Source organism: Varroa jacobsoni, unplaced genomic scaffold, assembly GCF_002532875.2.
Source record: "Varroa jacobsoni isolate VJ856 unplaced genomic scaffold, vjacob_1.0 scaffold_707, whole genome shotgun sequence".
Lineage (NCBI taxonomy): Eukaryota > Metazoa > Arthropoda > Arachnida > Mesostigmata > Varroidae > Varroa > Varroa jacobsoni.
Genome location: NW_019213609.1, coordinates 247,588 through 264,224, shown reverse-complemented (window position 1 = coordinate 264,224; position 16,637 = coordinate 247,588). Strand labels below are relative to the sequence as shown.

At 46.0% G+C, this 16,637-nt stretch overlaps 1 protein-coding gene across 2 annotated transcripts in view; it reads right to left on the bottom strand.

Moving 5' to 3' along the window:
* The window catches only part of LOC111262848 (uncharacterized), a 136,600-nt gene that overhangs the window by 20,056 nt on the left and 99,907 nt on the right, over positions 1 to 16,637 (bottom strand). For both annotated transcript variants that reach the window (XM_022837432.1, XM_022837434.2), the window contains exon 4: positions 10,090 to 10,125. The gene's annotated coding sequence lies outside the window, so the exon portion shown is untranslated. The remainder of the gene's footprint in view (positions 1 to 10,089; positions 10,126 to 16,637) is intronic.

Below are 16,637 nucleotides of genomic sequence, written 5' to 3'. Positions count from 1 at the left end.
TTGGCGGCCGCGTTTATAACGATACGATGAGCTTAGGAGCGTAGTTCAATAAGATGGGATTGCCAATTAAACAAAGTAAATATTGGCGCTTTGTTGCCTTAGCTTTCTCTTTTAGTTCAGCAGCAGCTGAAGGCTGGACACGTTGAATAGCTAGGAACGACATGGACTGTCGAACGCCCAGCTCTTCTATCATTAGGTTGGTCTGTTCCTGCCAAAACCGGAGTGGCTGGGAAAGCCTTTGTGTTAAGTCTAGTCGAAAGTAGTCACTATATAAAGCCTTTTCAATTTACGGTACGGGCATGCACTCACCGCAGGTGCAGGCATCTGTCTGACATTTGTAAGTGCAGGGGGCATATGTAGTATAAGCAGCCGGTCATCAATATCAAGGACACGCTGTAGGACTAGATAAGGACGTAAGGGCTAAGCTGGCCGTCGGCATACAATAGCCGGCCAAGGCTGATGGACTCGCATGATCAAACGTATTCGAGCAATCGCGCTACGTATGCATAGGTTGAGCAGATGTTGTTGCCCCGCTCAAAAAGCCGTGTGGTGTTTGTGAATTTTCAATTAGCAGAGAGCCAGGTTTGCAGGTCTGCCCTTTTGCTTCAATGAACTTGCCACCGCCGCTTTCGATGTCGGAACTGCAATCAAAGGTTTGTTTTCCCGGACGAAATCCCAATGTATGCACCCACCTTTCTACAAATCCGGCTATCCACCAGCTTCTGCGACTCTATCAGCCTTCCCTACTATTCATCGGATCGAGCACCTGCACATGGGCTTGACTAGTGCGCTTTTCCTTTGTCTGCACAAACGAAAAAAAAAATACTTGAACGGCATAGGAGAGTTTATTAAATCAAATTTACTTAAATTAACCTTCATTAAGATAAAGCTTGGGAAACCACACGCGCACAATTCTTCTATATAAACAAACGGGTATATAGAGAACGCCGCAGGAATGGTTGTGACAAGTAAAATATGACCTGTGGCAGGAAAGAGGTGGAAAAGGACAGGCCATGGTACAGAGAGAAACGTCATCATAGAATCACTTCGATAAGCCTTGAAGCCCTTCAATGCCTCACGAGTAGGAGGCGCATAGGTTGTAACGGGTTATCGAGTGTCTTCCGTTCCCTATGGCTATTTTGCTTCTGCCAGTGGTTATCGTCCTTCGAAAAGAACAGAGTGAATACAGGGACCGAGAAACGAGTCAGCCCTAATTATGGAATAGCTGAATCGGACAGTCAAGTGTTCTGTCGGCGATCCGTGGCGGGTCATGTCAGGATAAGCAATGTCCAGGACACCGTGGCAGGCATTGGCAGCACAGCATGAAATGACCGATCTTCATGGAACGTAGACTTCAGCTCTTTCTCAGCTAGTTAGCTAAATAATCCATCGGGGTCAGTGTGTCCATGGTTCTTCTGTTATATCTTCCGTTCTATTACCGTTATGGCTAAATTAGCGATCTGCGTCTGTAGTTTGTAGATCATCCTGCAAACGCTAGTGAGTACCGGAATTGGCCTTTCAATTACAGTTGCTGGTTGGCATCTTCTCGCGTTTCTTTCCAGTAAAGCTTTCTCATAGTCTTGGCAGACAGTACCCTCGAAACAAATAGTTTGCCATTCGCGAATCAGTCGCCCAATTTTGCAGTAAAATGCCATCCATTTCGGCCTGGATCGGTGCAAGGCCAAACGACGCAAGGCTTCTCGAAACGTTCTCGCATATTACAACATAAGTAATGAACTGGACTTTAAAGAGATGCATAGAGTAGTTGTTGTGGCCAAATGTATTAGCCGTTAGCAGTAGTTCTAGCAGGTCGCCGAGGGCGAAACGAATAGTCAAGTACACTTGCTCTTTTCGGCGCCCTATTGCGGATGGCGAATCGACAAATCTTTTTGAGTCCCCTGTCCTGACCGTCCAGCCTTAAACACACGCACGCACAGAAATAAACATTCGAGAAAACACTGTCACAGAAAGCTGACTGCAAAACTTACCATGACTAATTAGCCAACAAGCCTGGGAGAGTCAAGCAGGGCTGAACTTCTAATTGATCGCTACGGCATTCAATGTCGTCAGACATTGACCCTTTTTTTAACATCCGTTAACATCACACTCCTTCAATGATTTTAGCAAGTGGATCTATTAGCATAAAAATTCTATTGACTCGGGAGCGGCGGTAGAATACCGATGCTATTTGAAACGTCTTAGAAATGCTCCTGGATGTCTCCCGTTAAGAGTAATCCTCAGATGAGATGGTCAAAATGACAACTCTTTTGCTCCTACTAAATTTGTAAACGACTTAGAGGATTGCATCAGGAGCTGATAGTCGAATACAACCAAAACGCAAAGTCAACGTTTGTTTGGTCGATAGTTGACTACCCGCCCAAATGGCCAACGAGGCAGCAGCTAACGAAGACAAAAACCTAATTGAATTCTCAAATTTATTCTCATTAACCATGCCACTGTATTCTCTTGAGGCAGTGGCCAATAGAGGATCGGGAATAGTACTGTCAGGCTGGACAACGCCATAGCCTGCCGTTCAGGGTCTTCATGAGGGTCACCACCGATTTTGGCGTTCTTCTTTCGTGTCCACATAATTTCCTTTTTTTGTATCATTCGCTAGCTCAAAATTTAGATAACATACTGGTTGCGACCTCACAACGAAATCTTTCCGTGGCACTCCGATCTCTTATCTTCTTAGGCGAGACGCTTCGTTTTAGCGCTCTTTCCTTCCTTCCACCTTCGTTAATGTGCCCTGTACTATTGCTACTACGCTACTTTATCTCGTTTAGGGCCGCAAGGCTACCTATAGTCGCAACATGTTTGGACGCATGCCAGCCGAGACCCATACATTACTTTACAATGAAAGCTACAGGCCGAAGCTACACTCTGCCGGTCTAAGATACTACGTGTAATTCGATTGCCAATCGGCCTCTGAGTGTGTGGCGCTGACACTTTGTTATTCAAATCCAATCAGGCTGAACCATCGTGACCCGCCTTCCCTCGAAGCGAAGTGGCTGCTAGTGCTTGTTGGTGAGCAGTGGGGGTGGACGGTAGGTCCACGCATGGTACGAAAGGAAATTCCGCAGCCCAAACCCACCGGGTTTAACTCAGCGTTACTTGGTCCAGCACAGCTCAACGCAGTTGGCAAGTTCGGATGACTCAGTGACTGATTAAGAGAGCTTCTCTTGAATGGGAACTTTTTTAGTTAAACGTCCGTTTCGATTTCGTCGGGTACGCTAGGGAGTACGCTGGTTCGCTCATCGGGTTGCGTTTTCAACTGCTTCTCTTCTTCCTACCTATAGTTCCTACAGTTTCACTCAAACTCATTGCTCCTCATTTCTGTGTTTCTGATTACTTTCTTAAAATCCTATTATTGGATGAATACCAGTTTTGCGGGCGCTAGTCGCACAGGTTAACTTAGGTCTCTGGAGAGAGCATAGTTTCCATTAAAAAGAAGCAAGTTTTTCAACGAGTTTCTCGTTCTCGCATCGATATATTAGGAGACTACGAACGCGCTCTGCTGATTTTGCGTGCCCAGTTTTATGCTCTTGTCGTGGTGAGACCCGCTGAAGCCGCTGTTTTCGGCTTGCCCCCGCCTTTTCGGGCTGCAACGGCTACCGCTGTTGCTCCCACCTACGGTTCACCCATCGCTGTTGCTAGTGTGGTTAAGAATCCGCCATTTGCATGTCCCGACGCAACCCTGGCAGCCGTCATTCCGCTTGCTGCCCACTAATGCTGCTGTTGAACGTTATTATTCTATGTCTACTATCTGCTTCCTTTGCTCTGTTTGCCGGTGCTTGGAAACCGGAAGTCGCAGATACGACGACTGGGATCGACTGCTGTCGTCATGCTTTCGCTTGTCAGTTGGGCGCTGATGGTGACGGCAATTGCGGCTTAGCGGCCTGGTTGACCGTCTAAAAGACAAAAAGGTCATTCGATGCATCGGCATCAGCGTCCTTGAAACGCAGTACATTGGTGCGCCCTGACATGCGCTGATGTGGACTGGTACATAACCATGATGTAAGATGATATCTTTAGGAGCGACGGTCAGAGAGGTTGTGTTCTACTAGCAATAGCAGGCAGACTCTTTCAGCCAACACAAGGCTAAACAGGCAAACCGGAAGGACGTAATTTTTAAACGTCTCATAGGGCAACGCTATGTGGGTGCACTTGAACGATGCTAGCAAGAAAAATATGAATATGCATTATGGGCATTACAGCAGAGGAAGCGCACGACCACTTTTCACTACACAGCAGTAGCTTAGGCTTCATACGTGGCTACCTGCCCAACTCTATCGCATCGTATCTGCAGAGAATGACTACCCAATCTTCCTCTCATCTTTTCATGTACCGCTCTATCCCAACCAACGCCTCTAAAAGCAACACAATTCCACTTGTTAGAGTTCGTGACCCTCTTTCGCTTTCGCCCAGCCCCCTTTTCTCTGTGATCTCCGACCTTCTTCCGTTCCCTTTTCAAGTAAATGGAATTCAATAAACGTAGCATAAATCATCGAAATCAGTCAATGAAACCAATCGTCGGTGACGGGATCGAGATGCCGCACTAAACAAACCACCATCCAACATCTCATCATAGAAGCAGCAGCGGCATCACCAGACTCCGCCAGGTGTCATTTCCTCACTGTTAGTCGTACCATCATGTGCATACAGTCATTGCTGCTACTGCTGGAAATTGCAACTACATACGCTGCCCGGTTGTGTACTTGCCTCGAAAGGCGTTGTAAGTCTTGTGATTGAATATTTTACTGAAGCAGTACGGTCTCAAGGGCCTCACCGCACGTACTCAAGCTCTCCACGAGCAGCATTGTCAGTAGCAGCACCTTCGCCGCCATCATCGACTCCTATTTGAAAGGGGAATATGGGAACTGTTGTGACGAGTGCATAGACACTAGAATGCCCCGCCTCCGTTTCGTGAATTCCGTCTCGGTAGAAGATGCTGTCTAGAAAATTCGTGGGGTGACGCTTGCTGCGCTGCGAATGGGGCCACTCGGCAACTAGATTTCATCGACGGAGGAGGCTACGTAGTGAATACATCTCGATACATTTTTAGCTGCTACTTTCTTCTGTGCAAAATTCTAATTAAACATAAGACTGAAGGCTTGGCCGAAAGCAAAGGAAAAGAGACAGAACAGGCCGGTTTGAAAGGCTTGCATAGCGTCTCCATACATCTCCACCATCACCCGCTGCTATTACAACTACTACCCCATTCTACTTCAAGCGAAAAAATTTTTTTCGCGGGGGCATTTTATGCAGGAAAAACAAACTTTAATCTTCGTTGCTCCTCTGCATATATTATCTCTGTGCTTTCTTATTCACTTATCGTGATGTCCTGCACATTCACCATCCGCACCAATCCATCCGCTTACTAGCAACATCTCCAGGACGTGCGTTATATGGTCCAAATGCGTGTATCCACAGCCTGCGTTCATCGCGGGGATGAAAATGTAACAGTGACAAATGTTGTAGTAGCAGCAGAAGCTGCTGCTGCTACTGTTATCACTGCCGCATGGAGCACAGCTTTAATTGCGTCAGTTAATTCGCAATGTCATAATAGTAGGTCCTTTATGGTGTGCGACCTCGAGCACACCTAAATTTGACGGGATTCCGACAAAGTCGCTCGGTGTGTGTAGTTTTTTCAATCCTGTGCCTATTTGGTGCCGGCATAGTATTTTTACAAGAAGCTAGCTTTGATAAACACCTGGATTGGAAAACGCATACAAGGATTGATACAAACACCAAACTCTGCCTAAATAGAGAATAGCTATAGTACAGACACGCTTTTCACTTAGATGATAGCCGTAACTGATCCCATTTCTGCTACCCTTTGTTGCTTCTGCAGGTCTACATAGCATACCAAATCCTCTAGTTGCCAACGTTCCGCAGCCATCGTAATGATCGGCCTGTCTACACCGACTTAGATCCGCCAGTCCGTGAAGATGCGCGGGTCTTTCAACTGTGCGTTTGCACGATGGTACTATCAACGATCTGTATGGAAGTTAGCTGCCGTGTATGACTATGTAGATGGTATATGCATGCACGCACATGTCTGGCGATTCCTCTCGTGTGTAGGAATCGCCTTCGCGTCTTTGTAGCTATGACGAACGAGTGCATGTCTGTCCCTTCACGCGGTTGTTTGGTCTCGCTTCATAAGGGTACTCAGCCATACGCGGTTAGTTATTTCATCGGAACCAAACCGGTGACCGGCCAACACTTTCCTTTATTCTACTTTTTTTTGCCTTGTCGCCCCCTTACTTTCCAGTCCCGCCATTTCGTAGCCAATGGTCTGCTACAGATTGTCGCATGCAGGCTTGTTCTCTGTTTTGGCTTCCGGCTGCCCCCGCAGCTGATACACGTTGTGGTGTGTAGCATTGCGAGGGACGCAGGTGGAGCAGTGGGACACAGGACTTTCTCGCCCAGAACTATATCTACAGCTTTATTACAAACATAAGCACAGTGGTCAGACTAGGGGTCGCCACTTTTCTGTCTTGTATCTGTATAAAAGACCTACGGTAACAGCGGTGGCAGTCATGGCAATGGCAGCCACAGTTCCTGCACAAGACATTCGCTTAAACTCCACGCATGCTTGCTACTTGCATATCATTGGCTCGCATGTCGTTCGACATAAGCTGGCTAACCTACCATGTATTATAGACGACTTGGCCTTTCGTGGCCCAGCCGTCTGGTTCCACGCACGTTCCCCCGATACAGATGCTCGTGATCGTCCTTGAACGTTGTGGAACGAGAGACACAGGCCACATTAAGACACTGAGAGACGCATACGGGAGCACAAGCACCTAACTGACCCCGGACTGACTTATTCAACCAATTAGCGACCCACTCACTCACCTACCAAGCCCCCAGCCGACCAACCCATTAACAACTTTCCTTAACAACAACAACAGACGGGCATCAGCGGAATCGCGCGTTTGTAGTGTGCGGCGTTATAAAGCCACAAGTGTGACGATGATACAAGAATTGCTTGCCAGTTGTAAAACGTCTGTATCTGCAATTCAGGGCCACCACCATATAGCTATAATGTGAACGTGCATTTTTGAAGACCACGTACGTACACAATACATCTGGCCGTGTGTATTCTGAATAAAATACCTAGTGAGAATAATTCCGGAAAGCTGAACTGTAAAATAGTTGTAAACACAATTTTGGCTTTGCGCTGTAATTTAAAGGCTCGTTGGGGGTGACTGATGCAGGCATTGAAGTAGAAGTAACACTTCATTCTACGGATATCACCATTTCTAATATTTAGAAATATAGAAAAAGTATTTAAAAGATTTATTATGTTTAATTTTAACTACATGACAACTATTTGTGTTTTTAAAGCCACGCATTGGAAGATTTCAATTATTCAAGCTAGTCAGCGCTTGGAAGCAAATAACCTTTACTTTCTTCCTCACTCGGGAAGGGCCAGTGATTGAAATAAAATCACCCGCGCCTTTCAGCGAATATGCTCGCGCGAGTAACTATTATATATATCTCTGTGGTGGTTCAATAATAACGTGTTTGCCTGCTAATTTTAGGGAAACGGTGATTTAGATTCGAAACTGGTAAATTTCGGCTGCTCGTTTGAAGTAATGACAAACACGGATGCAAAAATCAAAACATACGAGCTGCAATTTCACGTATGAATTATCTGTGACTAGTCGCAACTGTTTGATCTAGATAACCAACCATGTTGCTGCTCGTTTTCTAGCTTTTATTCCAACTTTACTGATGCGTATGAATTTTCAAATCTCTGTATATATATATATATATATATCGAGTGACTGGCTTCTGTAGCAGTTACAGTTACACAATCTCGGGAAACCAATAATTCATAAACTCTATGAGCTATGGCCGATTTCTCTCCCTAGGACATTTGTTGAAGTAGGTACCCACACTGCCCTTAAAAAGATAAATATAAAGCCTAGCACTATGAAATACTCTTGTGTTACAGAAGTTTTCGCAAAGGTGAACGGTTGAATGGGCAGATTTTGAGGCGACGCTGCATTTTGGCAGCGTACCTATGTGAATGAAGCTGCGTGGGATGACATATTCTTCGATGCAGAACCCTGTCCTACGGATGGCGAAATGCAGACACGTTCTATCGTCGATACTTCTCAAATGCCCCGGTTACAAGAGACATATTAACTAGATAGTGGCAGCGCAACTCGGCGAGACGAATTATTAGGGGCATTTTTTTCAAGTCACAACGACGCTAGCACGTAAAAGAACTAACCGGGCCCAGAGAATTGAAGCGGGGCGCCCTGTTGGCAGAGCAGAATGGCTGCAACATGAATACGTAGATAGCGGCATCAATTCTACTTCAAACGGGTTGGCCCATTTTCAACCTTCCCTTTGTCGTCGCCGTTTCCCAACGGCCGCAGAACGAGCAGCACGGGTGCACACTCCTTAACACATCGAACAGGGTCGTATCCGAGAACCGCTCCACAGTATATCCGGGTTTACCAATGTGTAGGAACCTACTGGTTGCAAATAAGTACGGGTGGAAGTGCGTTGCTCTCAAGAGGCCGCTAGCGAGCTCGTTCGTTGCGTGTCCGTATATGCCACTGCGCGTACACCACAAGAAGGAGGGAACAGGTCTTGGCCCCAGCGCAAATGCGGTACTTCCTTTTTCTTCTGAAACAGCCATCACTACCGGAGGACCCACCGTGCTGAAGGGCTCTTCCACATCCGACTTCGTGTTTTCGTGTCATCCTCGTTTTGGGCTCGCTTCGCACGAAAACGAACTGAGGATGCAGGTCGTGTGAGGATATCGTAGGAGTACTGCACCCATTCGAGTTGTAGTGTATTACTTTTCGTTTTCTTCTAACAGCGTTGGGTAGAGTTCAAAAACAGACAGGAGATGCTGAAGCTCTAATTGGTTCCTGCCAAAGCGGTTTCTGCAGAAAAAGGTAGTAGCCAATGCAGCAACAGCAACCCACGAGATTCAACTTGGAAGGCGACGACGTACAGCCAGCGGCGGCTGCACAGCCTCGGCGCTAGGTGTAGCCCCGCAGCAGAAAAAAAGAAAAGTCTCATGAGTTATGTCGCCACACAGACAGGATTGCAAGCTTGCTTTCTAGGGCTGTTACGCAGTGCGTCTGTTGTCCGGACGGCCCAAGCAAGTCCAATTTGTCTGACGTCTTTCGACCAGCACATTCTGCAGCGGTCGCTGGGCATGTCGGCCGTCTAAGGCGGTCGACCTGCTAGTTTGAGCGTTCGTTTTCTTCTTCCAATTTTTTTTCAAAGTCGGACAAAACCGCCGAATCTTCTATTTGCTTTCACTTTCTTCCTGGAACAGCGGTTTTTGGGTCCCTTTTTCTTCTATCGCCAGTTACAATACAACAGACGCGGCTATAACGCACACGAGGAACACAACTTTGCGGAGACATGAGAGCTAAGGCATACGAGAAAGGGGCGGTGCTAAAGCAAAGGCCGAAGAAGCGAGTGCACTGTTTTATGTGCGCGTGTTTACTGGCTGACACAATCGAAAAACGCGATGTGACACGTTATAAAGATTGTGCCGCAAAGTTTTTTTCGTCGGCCACCCATAACTACCACAGATAACACTGGCCAATAAGAGCTCCGACAACCGATACTGCAACCGTTTCAGTCATGGCCTAAGTAACAACAAGTTCTATACCGCGTTTGGGCTCTGAAGCTATGCGAAATTAGCTCTCTTTAAGAAGCTGATGACAATTATTGCGTCACTCATACGCAATCAAGATCCAATACTCCTTGTAGGTACAATTTTGTACGACGTAAAAACATTTAATCTCAAATTCACAAATCTATTCATTACCGCTTCCATCAGTCCCTTAAAAAAATATCCACATAATATAGACTTCAGTAATAGGCACTTTACTAAAAAATGCAGATTATTATCTCTATTAAGTATTTATAAGTACGAAGTTCCACCTGAATGCTATAATAATTTAATAAAAAAAAGTAGACACATATTTATGCTTGGCAGGTGGCAAAAGGCCCATTTGCTTTTTTTTCTTAATAAGCTAATAATGTGATGTAAAGACAAAAAAATTAAAAGCTAAAGTAGTAGCGCTTGTAACACTGGCTTACCTTAAACGATCATGACTCAACGATACCGCCCTTTGCCTGGAAGAGGAAACGCGCGTTAATTTGTAGCCTTTCCTTCGAAGCACGTAAATGAATGTAAGCCTTAAGTATTTAAAAGTGGTGGCACAGATGGGGCCAAGAGTAAGGTAAGCACCTATTATGAGGTAAATAGCTAAACCGTCAATCAATTGGACACCCCAGCTGGCTGCGTAATCCAACCATCGTTCCCTAGAGCGGTCCGTCTACTTACTCTGTTATCGGTATATTTTACTCACTTACACCATCTAGTCGCAGTAATTAATGGGTTGAATTTTAGCAGCTGGCGTCAACTTTAACTGCGCTGTTTGTTCCAAAGCCTTAAAAACTCAACCTCAGTTTGCTATTTCTAAGTTGATTAGCAACCTGGCGTCGGCTAGTGTGCTGCTGCTGTTGCTACTGGGTGACCAGTAAGCTAAACGTCAGCCAGCGTCTGAGCAGCAAATTCAAACCTTCTTGCCCCATCGGACACTTACTGCAGTGAAACGGAAGCGCAGCCACCGAAGCCGGAGGCCGCTGTTCCTACCACAGCTGCGGAGTCAAAGCTGATGGAATCGCCGGCCCACCTACGCTCTCTTTCTTGTCTGCCTTCCTTCCTATTACCCAATGAATTCTCGATAGGAGCTCTGTGTTCGTACTATACTATGCTGAGACTTGAGAGAAGGAAGTTCTAAAAAGATAATATGTTCGTAGGCGTCGGCCAGCGAAATACCTGTGGACTCGCATGAGCAGCCAAGATGCGTCACTCCCTAAATTCTTCTTTGATTCAGTCGTCCCTTTCTGGGCTCTGCTTGCCTATTTCTTGCACCCCATGTTTGGTCCACCTGCCTCTTCTCCCCCTGAAGTCCGTGAATCCTGCAATTTCGACGGTCGAGTGAATCAATCGTCCACGAACTATCGGCCGCAAACGCTGCCAATGGCGTTCCCTTCCTTTTCCCATACCTCGATTTGCTGAATACCTATATAATAACACAGTATAAAACAGTGCTTCCCACAAATCACCGTCATAAGGATTTTCGTGTACCTTAACAACGCATTTTCGTTTGAAAATAATTTCCATAAATGCTAGAGATCTAAAGTTGTTTCTTAAAGGTAGCAGCCTCCGTTCCACTAAGAATTACGCGCTACTTATTTTGTAGAAGGTTACAGACTCCTATAAGTGTTTTATGGTCAAATCTAGAATTCTGCCGCTACAACGCTGGAGGTCAATGACAATGAAATCATTGCAGCGCGAACATACACTTGCTATAAAAAAGCCTGAATTACTAGAGATCAATATTCCTACGTTCTTCACAATCGGTGCCCAGAAGTTCGGTTACGTAAGGTATAAATATGTAACGTATAACAAATTCAAAAGGAAGTGACAGACATTGTGTCAGACGAACAGGTTCATGTATTGCATGCATGAAATAAGCGTGAATCAATTCAAAAAACATACACCACTGGTGCCGCTCCTACGGCCAAGAGAAACAGTAGTAAGAAGGATACAGTAACTAGAGGTGATAAGTAACTTCACAATAGCAGAAGTGCGTGGGAGTGTATCCGACAGCTTCTATAGAAGCAGCCACAATTGACCATCCACGCCGCGCGGCCATGCTTTACAGTGGCATCACTGTCAGCCTTTCCGTCTCTTTCTGTTGCATAATGCATGCGTGTGTGCATCTATGACGCGACTCTATGACGATATTCATATGCCACTTCTTCACTGCGTACATATATACACCTCTGACCGTCGAATCGGGTCATTTCCTACGCGAGTGGAAAGTAAAATAACAACGACAGCATCGCTAGTAGAAGGTTAAGAAAGCAAAAAAATAGTAGGTTCATTCTGTGATCATAGGTTGTTTTCTATTTATCGCTAGCTTTTTCTCCTTCCACTTGTATTCGCCCTTTCGGACGTGTGAAGGACGCAATCCGTTCTTCACGCATTCGCCCAGCAATGGTCCTGCCAGGCAAGCAGGCCGGCCAGCTATATGCCCATTCGCTCTGCGAGGCGCATCTCCCTGTCCTCGGTGTACCTTTCGTTCAATATTGCTTCTTTCCGTACAACGGACCGACCGCTTTCTTATTCGCTCTCGATTTTACCGCTCATGGCTTGTCATCTTTGCTCTATCTTTGGTTTCTCTGTGGCACATCTAAACAACTTTTTGGATTTTCCTCAAGCCGAATCAGTATTATAGTAGTATTATAATAGTAAACTATCGAAAAGTTGGTCAATAAATACCGAATTACAAGAGCGAACGAATATTCAGACAAGTGTCCTACTCCTCTGCTCATGCCTAAGATATAGTCGATAAGACGCATATATATGTATGCAATAAATATATAAAAATATATCTATTTACAATATAAGGCATGCTTGTGTATGTTTGTATTGAAATCAACAACGGCAACGAACGAACAGAATTCAGTTCAGTATCGAGCGCTACTAGTTTCGCTGGCCAGACGCGACAAGGTCATGGATAACTTATTAAGTTAGGAATCGTTAGAGCCAGCATAGACTGAAGGTGCAGAGAATACTATAGAAGGTGCGGAAGGTCTCTGTCGTATTCCCATGTGTTCGTTTATATATACAACCTGTAGTTGTAGATATCAAAATTTGTGCTTTGGGGACGCTAAGCAGCAACATCGATGCCACCAAAGGACTTCTCGACACGTCGATGAGTGTCGGTTGGCGGCGACTAACGCATATATTAGCAATGTACAGTAATAGCCACCCTTGTTTTATGTCACGAAAGACAAAGGGTGTCCGTATCACATCGCTTCTCGTTTATTCGATGGCCAGACCCATCACCTTGCCCCCGTTGCGTCCTTCTGTTTGTGTTCGTCCCGCGTCACATCTCGCGTTTCAGAACTAATGCTGTGGCCTGTGGAGGTATTTGAATGTGCATGTGCTCACTCCATTCGTGTAGAAGAGAGTTCCTTAGTCCTTAGGGCATCATTTCCAGGTGTTTTTTGTAAAAAAACGATCCGGACGAATAGTTCGAAGGGCGTCTTTCAGCCATATACTCTCTTTTGCGCCCTAGTCCATTCATTTTGCGCCGGCTGGAAGGAAGCTTTAGTCGTCGCTGTTAGATCGGTGGTAGCCGCTATGTTAGATACACTAGTTAGCTAACGTCACAGCGAAACGCTCTTGGTCACCTACGCTAAAGGGACTCTGTGGATAGTGCAAAAAGCATCGACGTATGTGAGCATAGGCGCTGTACGAGCACGACGGCGGGGATCATCGGTTACTGGTTCCTACCGTCACGTGACCAATCACCAACCTCGTTGTTTCGCTCGGCTCTGCGAGCCTCTGTCTTACAAACGGACGATGGAAAAGACAGCGCTGTGTCATCAGTCCGTGGTCTTCATGTCAAACATGTAGTAGAAAAATGGTTTTCAGTTGTTTGATGGACAATAAAAAATCTTTAGAGCCGAATACTATTTAAGGTTGGTATCCGATCAGAATATGCAAATATGTATGACATACTATAGACGCTCCACATGGGGTTAGCTATTACTATAAGGTTCTATTATAGTAACAATAGGTGATACAGTATTTCTATCGCTGGTGTTGCTTCTACTATAGAGCGACACCCACTAATGAAAACCTGCTATGCTGAAGGTATTTTTAAGCCAAGCAAGTTTCATTACCAGCGAGCGAGTCAGACAAGGCTGGGTTTAAGCAGGCAAAAGACAACGAAAGTAGAACTCGGTCGCCGTCTCACCGCTGAGCGCTGCTAAGCTCCTTTTTCCCAACAATACGATCCCTTCTCCACGTCGTCCATCTCGTGCAGTCGTCTATATACTTGATCAGCACAAAGCAGTCACAGAGCGAAGAGGCCTTCTTCGTGCAGTTTGCTTGAGGAGTTCATAGATGGGATAGACTTCAGTTGCTTCTTTGTACGTACTGGCACCTCGACTATGCTAGTAGTAGGCTATGTACAGTCTAGTCGTTGTATTTGTTGTTATTCTAAACAGGAAAAGCTACACACCGTCACTGGTACTAGTAGCGATAGTTGTTGTAAGAGCTAAAACAAAGCTAAACGGTAATAGTTGGAGATATACGCAATTATTTGTAGGGTTATTCCACTGCTTGTAAATCCGAGATCCGGACTCGGAGAAGCCATTACAAGCTTTTTGCAGTCGACAAAGTAAACGACGCAGCTAGAATAGGCCCTGTGAGTAACGTCGATTTTTGCGAACGACGCCGTTTGCGCAATACTGCTTTAAGCAAACAAGTACACATACGTGGGCACCGAGTCCGCCTTCTAGCTTAACTCAGCTTACTTTAAGCAGTGGCAGCGGCAGTAGCAGCAGCAGAAGCATTGAAGCGTGGGCCCCAAGTCGAACGCGAGTCCCAAAACTTACTGACCGCAGCCTGAGATGAGGATGAGGAGGTGCTAACAGAAATTATGCTGAATTAAACGAAACGAGGGATTCAATGAAGCACCACTATCAACACATACGTGCTTCACCCTTGTCTACCTTTCTCCGTGACATACGCGGTGGTCGTTTAACCTTGAGTTACTGCTCCCATCCGCTTACTGCCCTCCTTCGTATACCAATGCCTCGTCTTGTAAAGGTGTCTTTTCCGCGCCCGCACAGCATGTCGGCCCGATTAACGTTTCAATTTATACAGATCACTCTTTACCGCTAACGTTCGTAAGGAACTACCAGCTAAGAATGTACTTCGTATTCAAAAATGTACCGTATCGGACCAGCGACGCCAAGGCTGCTATTATACAGGATTTCTGTCGTCACTCCCCCACTCGATACCTCAAGATGTCTTTAGATCCATACTTCCGGCCCGCATTGTAGCAACATAAATCACCATCATCAGCCCTCTCCCCGCGTGCAACCAACTTTAGCGAAACCAGTACGTATCCAAACAACCGTTGTACACAGTTATAAGCTCCAGCTGCCGCTACTGCAGTGGTGAACAGTCGGCACACACATTACATATGCCATATATCGTTGCGCATCAGAGAAACAATAGCGGCGGCAGCAGCAGCGGCGATTACAGAGAAAATACGTCTTCCACAGCACCGAATAACTCTCGGAGAATGCGGTAAGTCCACTGAGAAGACCGTACAAGAGCACAAAAGTGCAAAAATAGTGGCGTAAAGAGCCAACAGGACTTTTTCAAAGTCAAAAGTTTTTTCAACTTCCGATGCCTGCAGCAGCAGCGTGGAAATGGAACAAATTGTCGTTCAGCGGTTGGCAGCGGTCAACAGCCGCTGCTGCTGCCGTTACTACTACCAGTGTCATGTTCTCCTATTTAAGTCAGAGAGTCCTTCCTTTAGTTCTCTCTCGCCGTATCCTGCGACGCACATTTCGCTACTGCTGTTGTTACCGTTGCAACGCCATTAGGCGCACTTCCTGGAAAGCGGTCAGAATTCACAAAACCATCGAATAAGCAGGCAAGAAGCAGGAAAGATGCACCGGCAATGGCTATAGAAATAGATTTGTGTAGCCCGAAGGAGGGACAGAGACGAAGCGCATCTGGAAAGGGCGAGGCTGCGACAAAGGCCACGTACGAACAACTACGACTATAACTACTACTTCAGCTAAGAGTTCATATATCCTCTAGGATAATAAACAGCTTACTACATATGGTAGAAGGGCAAGATAGCCAGTAAAGCGGAAATAGATATGTACTTCGAGTAAGCATCTAGTAGTAGAAAAGGCGTATGTAACAGTTTGCGCCAACACAGCAAACGGAAACGAATATGGGTTAGCGGTTCGGGGGGGCTATGAAGGAGCACAAGAACACTGCATAAGAATAAACGCCTGTAGGACAGTATCATCTAATTGGGAAAGCGGGCGTTTTGTGACGGGACGGAATGTTTTCGGGCTTGCAAAGAGGGAAGGGAAAAGTGTATATACGGGTTAGTTGGACAGCAATGGGTATCGTATCTCATTGGGCGCATAGGCATCGAGGCGTTAACCGCTCCTATTGCCGCCCCCACACACACCTCTAATGTTCCACGCGCCGTCAAGGCTTCTAGATATGATATAATTTATTGGTAGCTCTAGCAGCTCGCTATGGTTCTCAGTCGGATTTCATCGTCGTTACAAGAGGCATGAGGGCGAAAGAACAATATGGAGGTGTCCCCCCCCCCCCCCCCACACACACACACGAAACTGGACGATGGTTAGAAGAGCAATGTGTGGCCAAGTACTTCTTCAGCATTGACGCCCAGCGCTGCGTCGTGTGTAATACCGGTGAACTTATACACATATTTATGTAATTTAGAGTATAGCCTCCTTGGCTATAGCATAAACCGGATAAACGTACGGGTTGTAGGTGATCGTTTGCTGGCAAGCTTGCTGGCCCCTCTGGAGTACAGCGCAAATGATTAATTGTCTACACCCCCCAGCCCTTCCGACTCAATCTCTACTCCCTTGTCTCTTTCACTCTCGTTTCCCCTTTCTTTCGGTCGCTTTTCCGCAACCTTGAGCTTACATAAGCCATAACTGCATGTGTAGTACTGGTATTACTTGAAGCCATTATTTTCCACCTTTGCCTT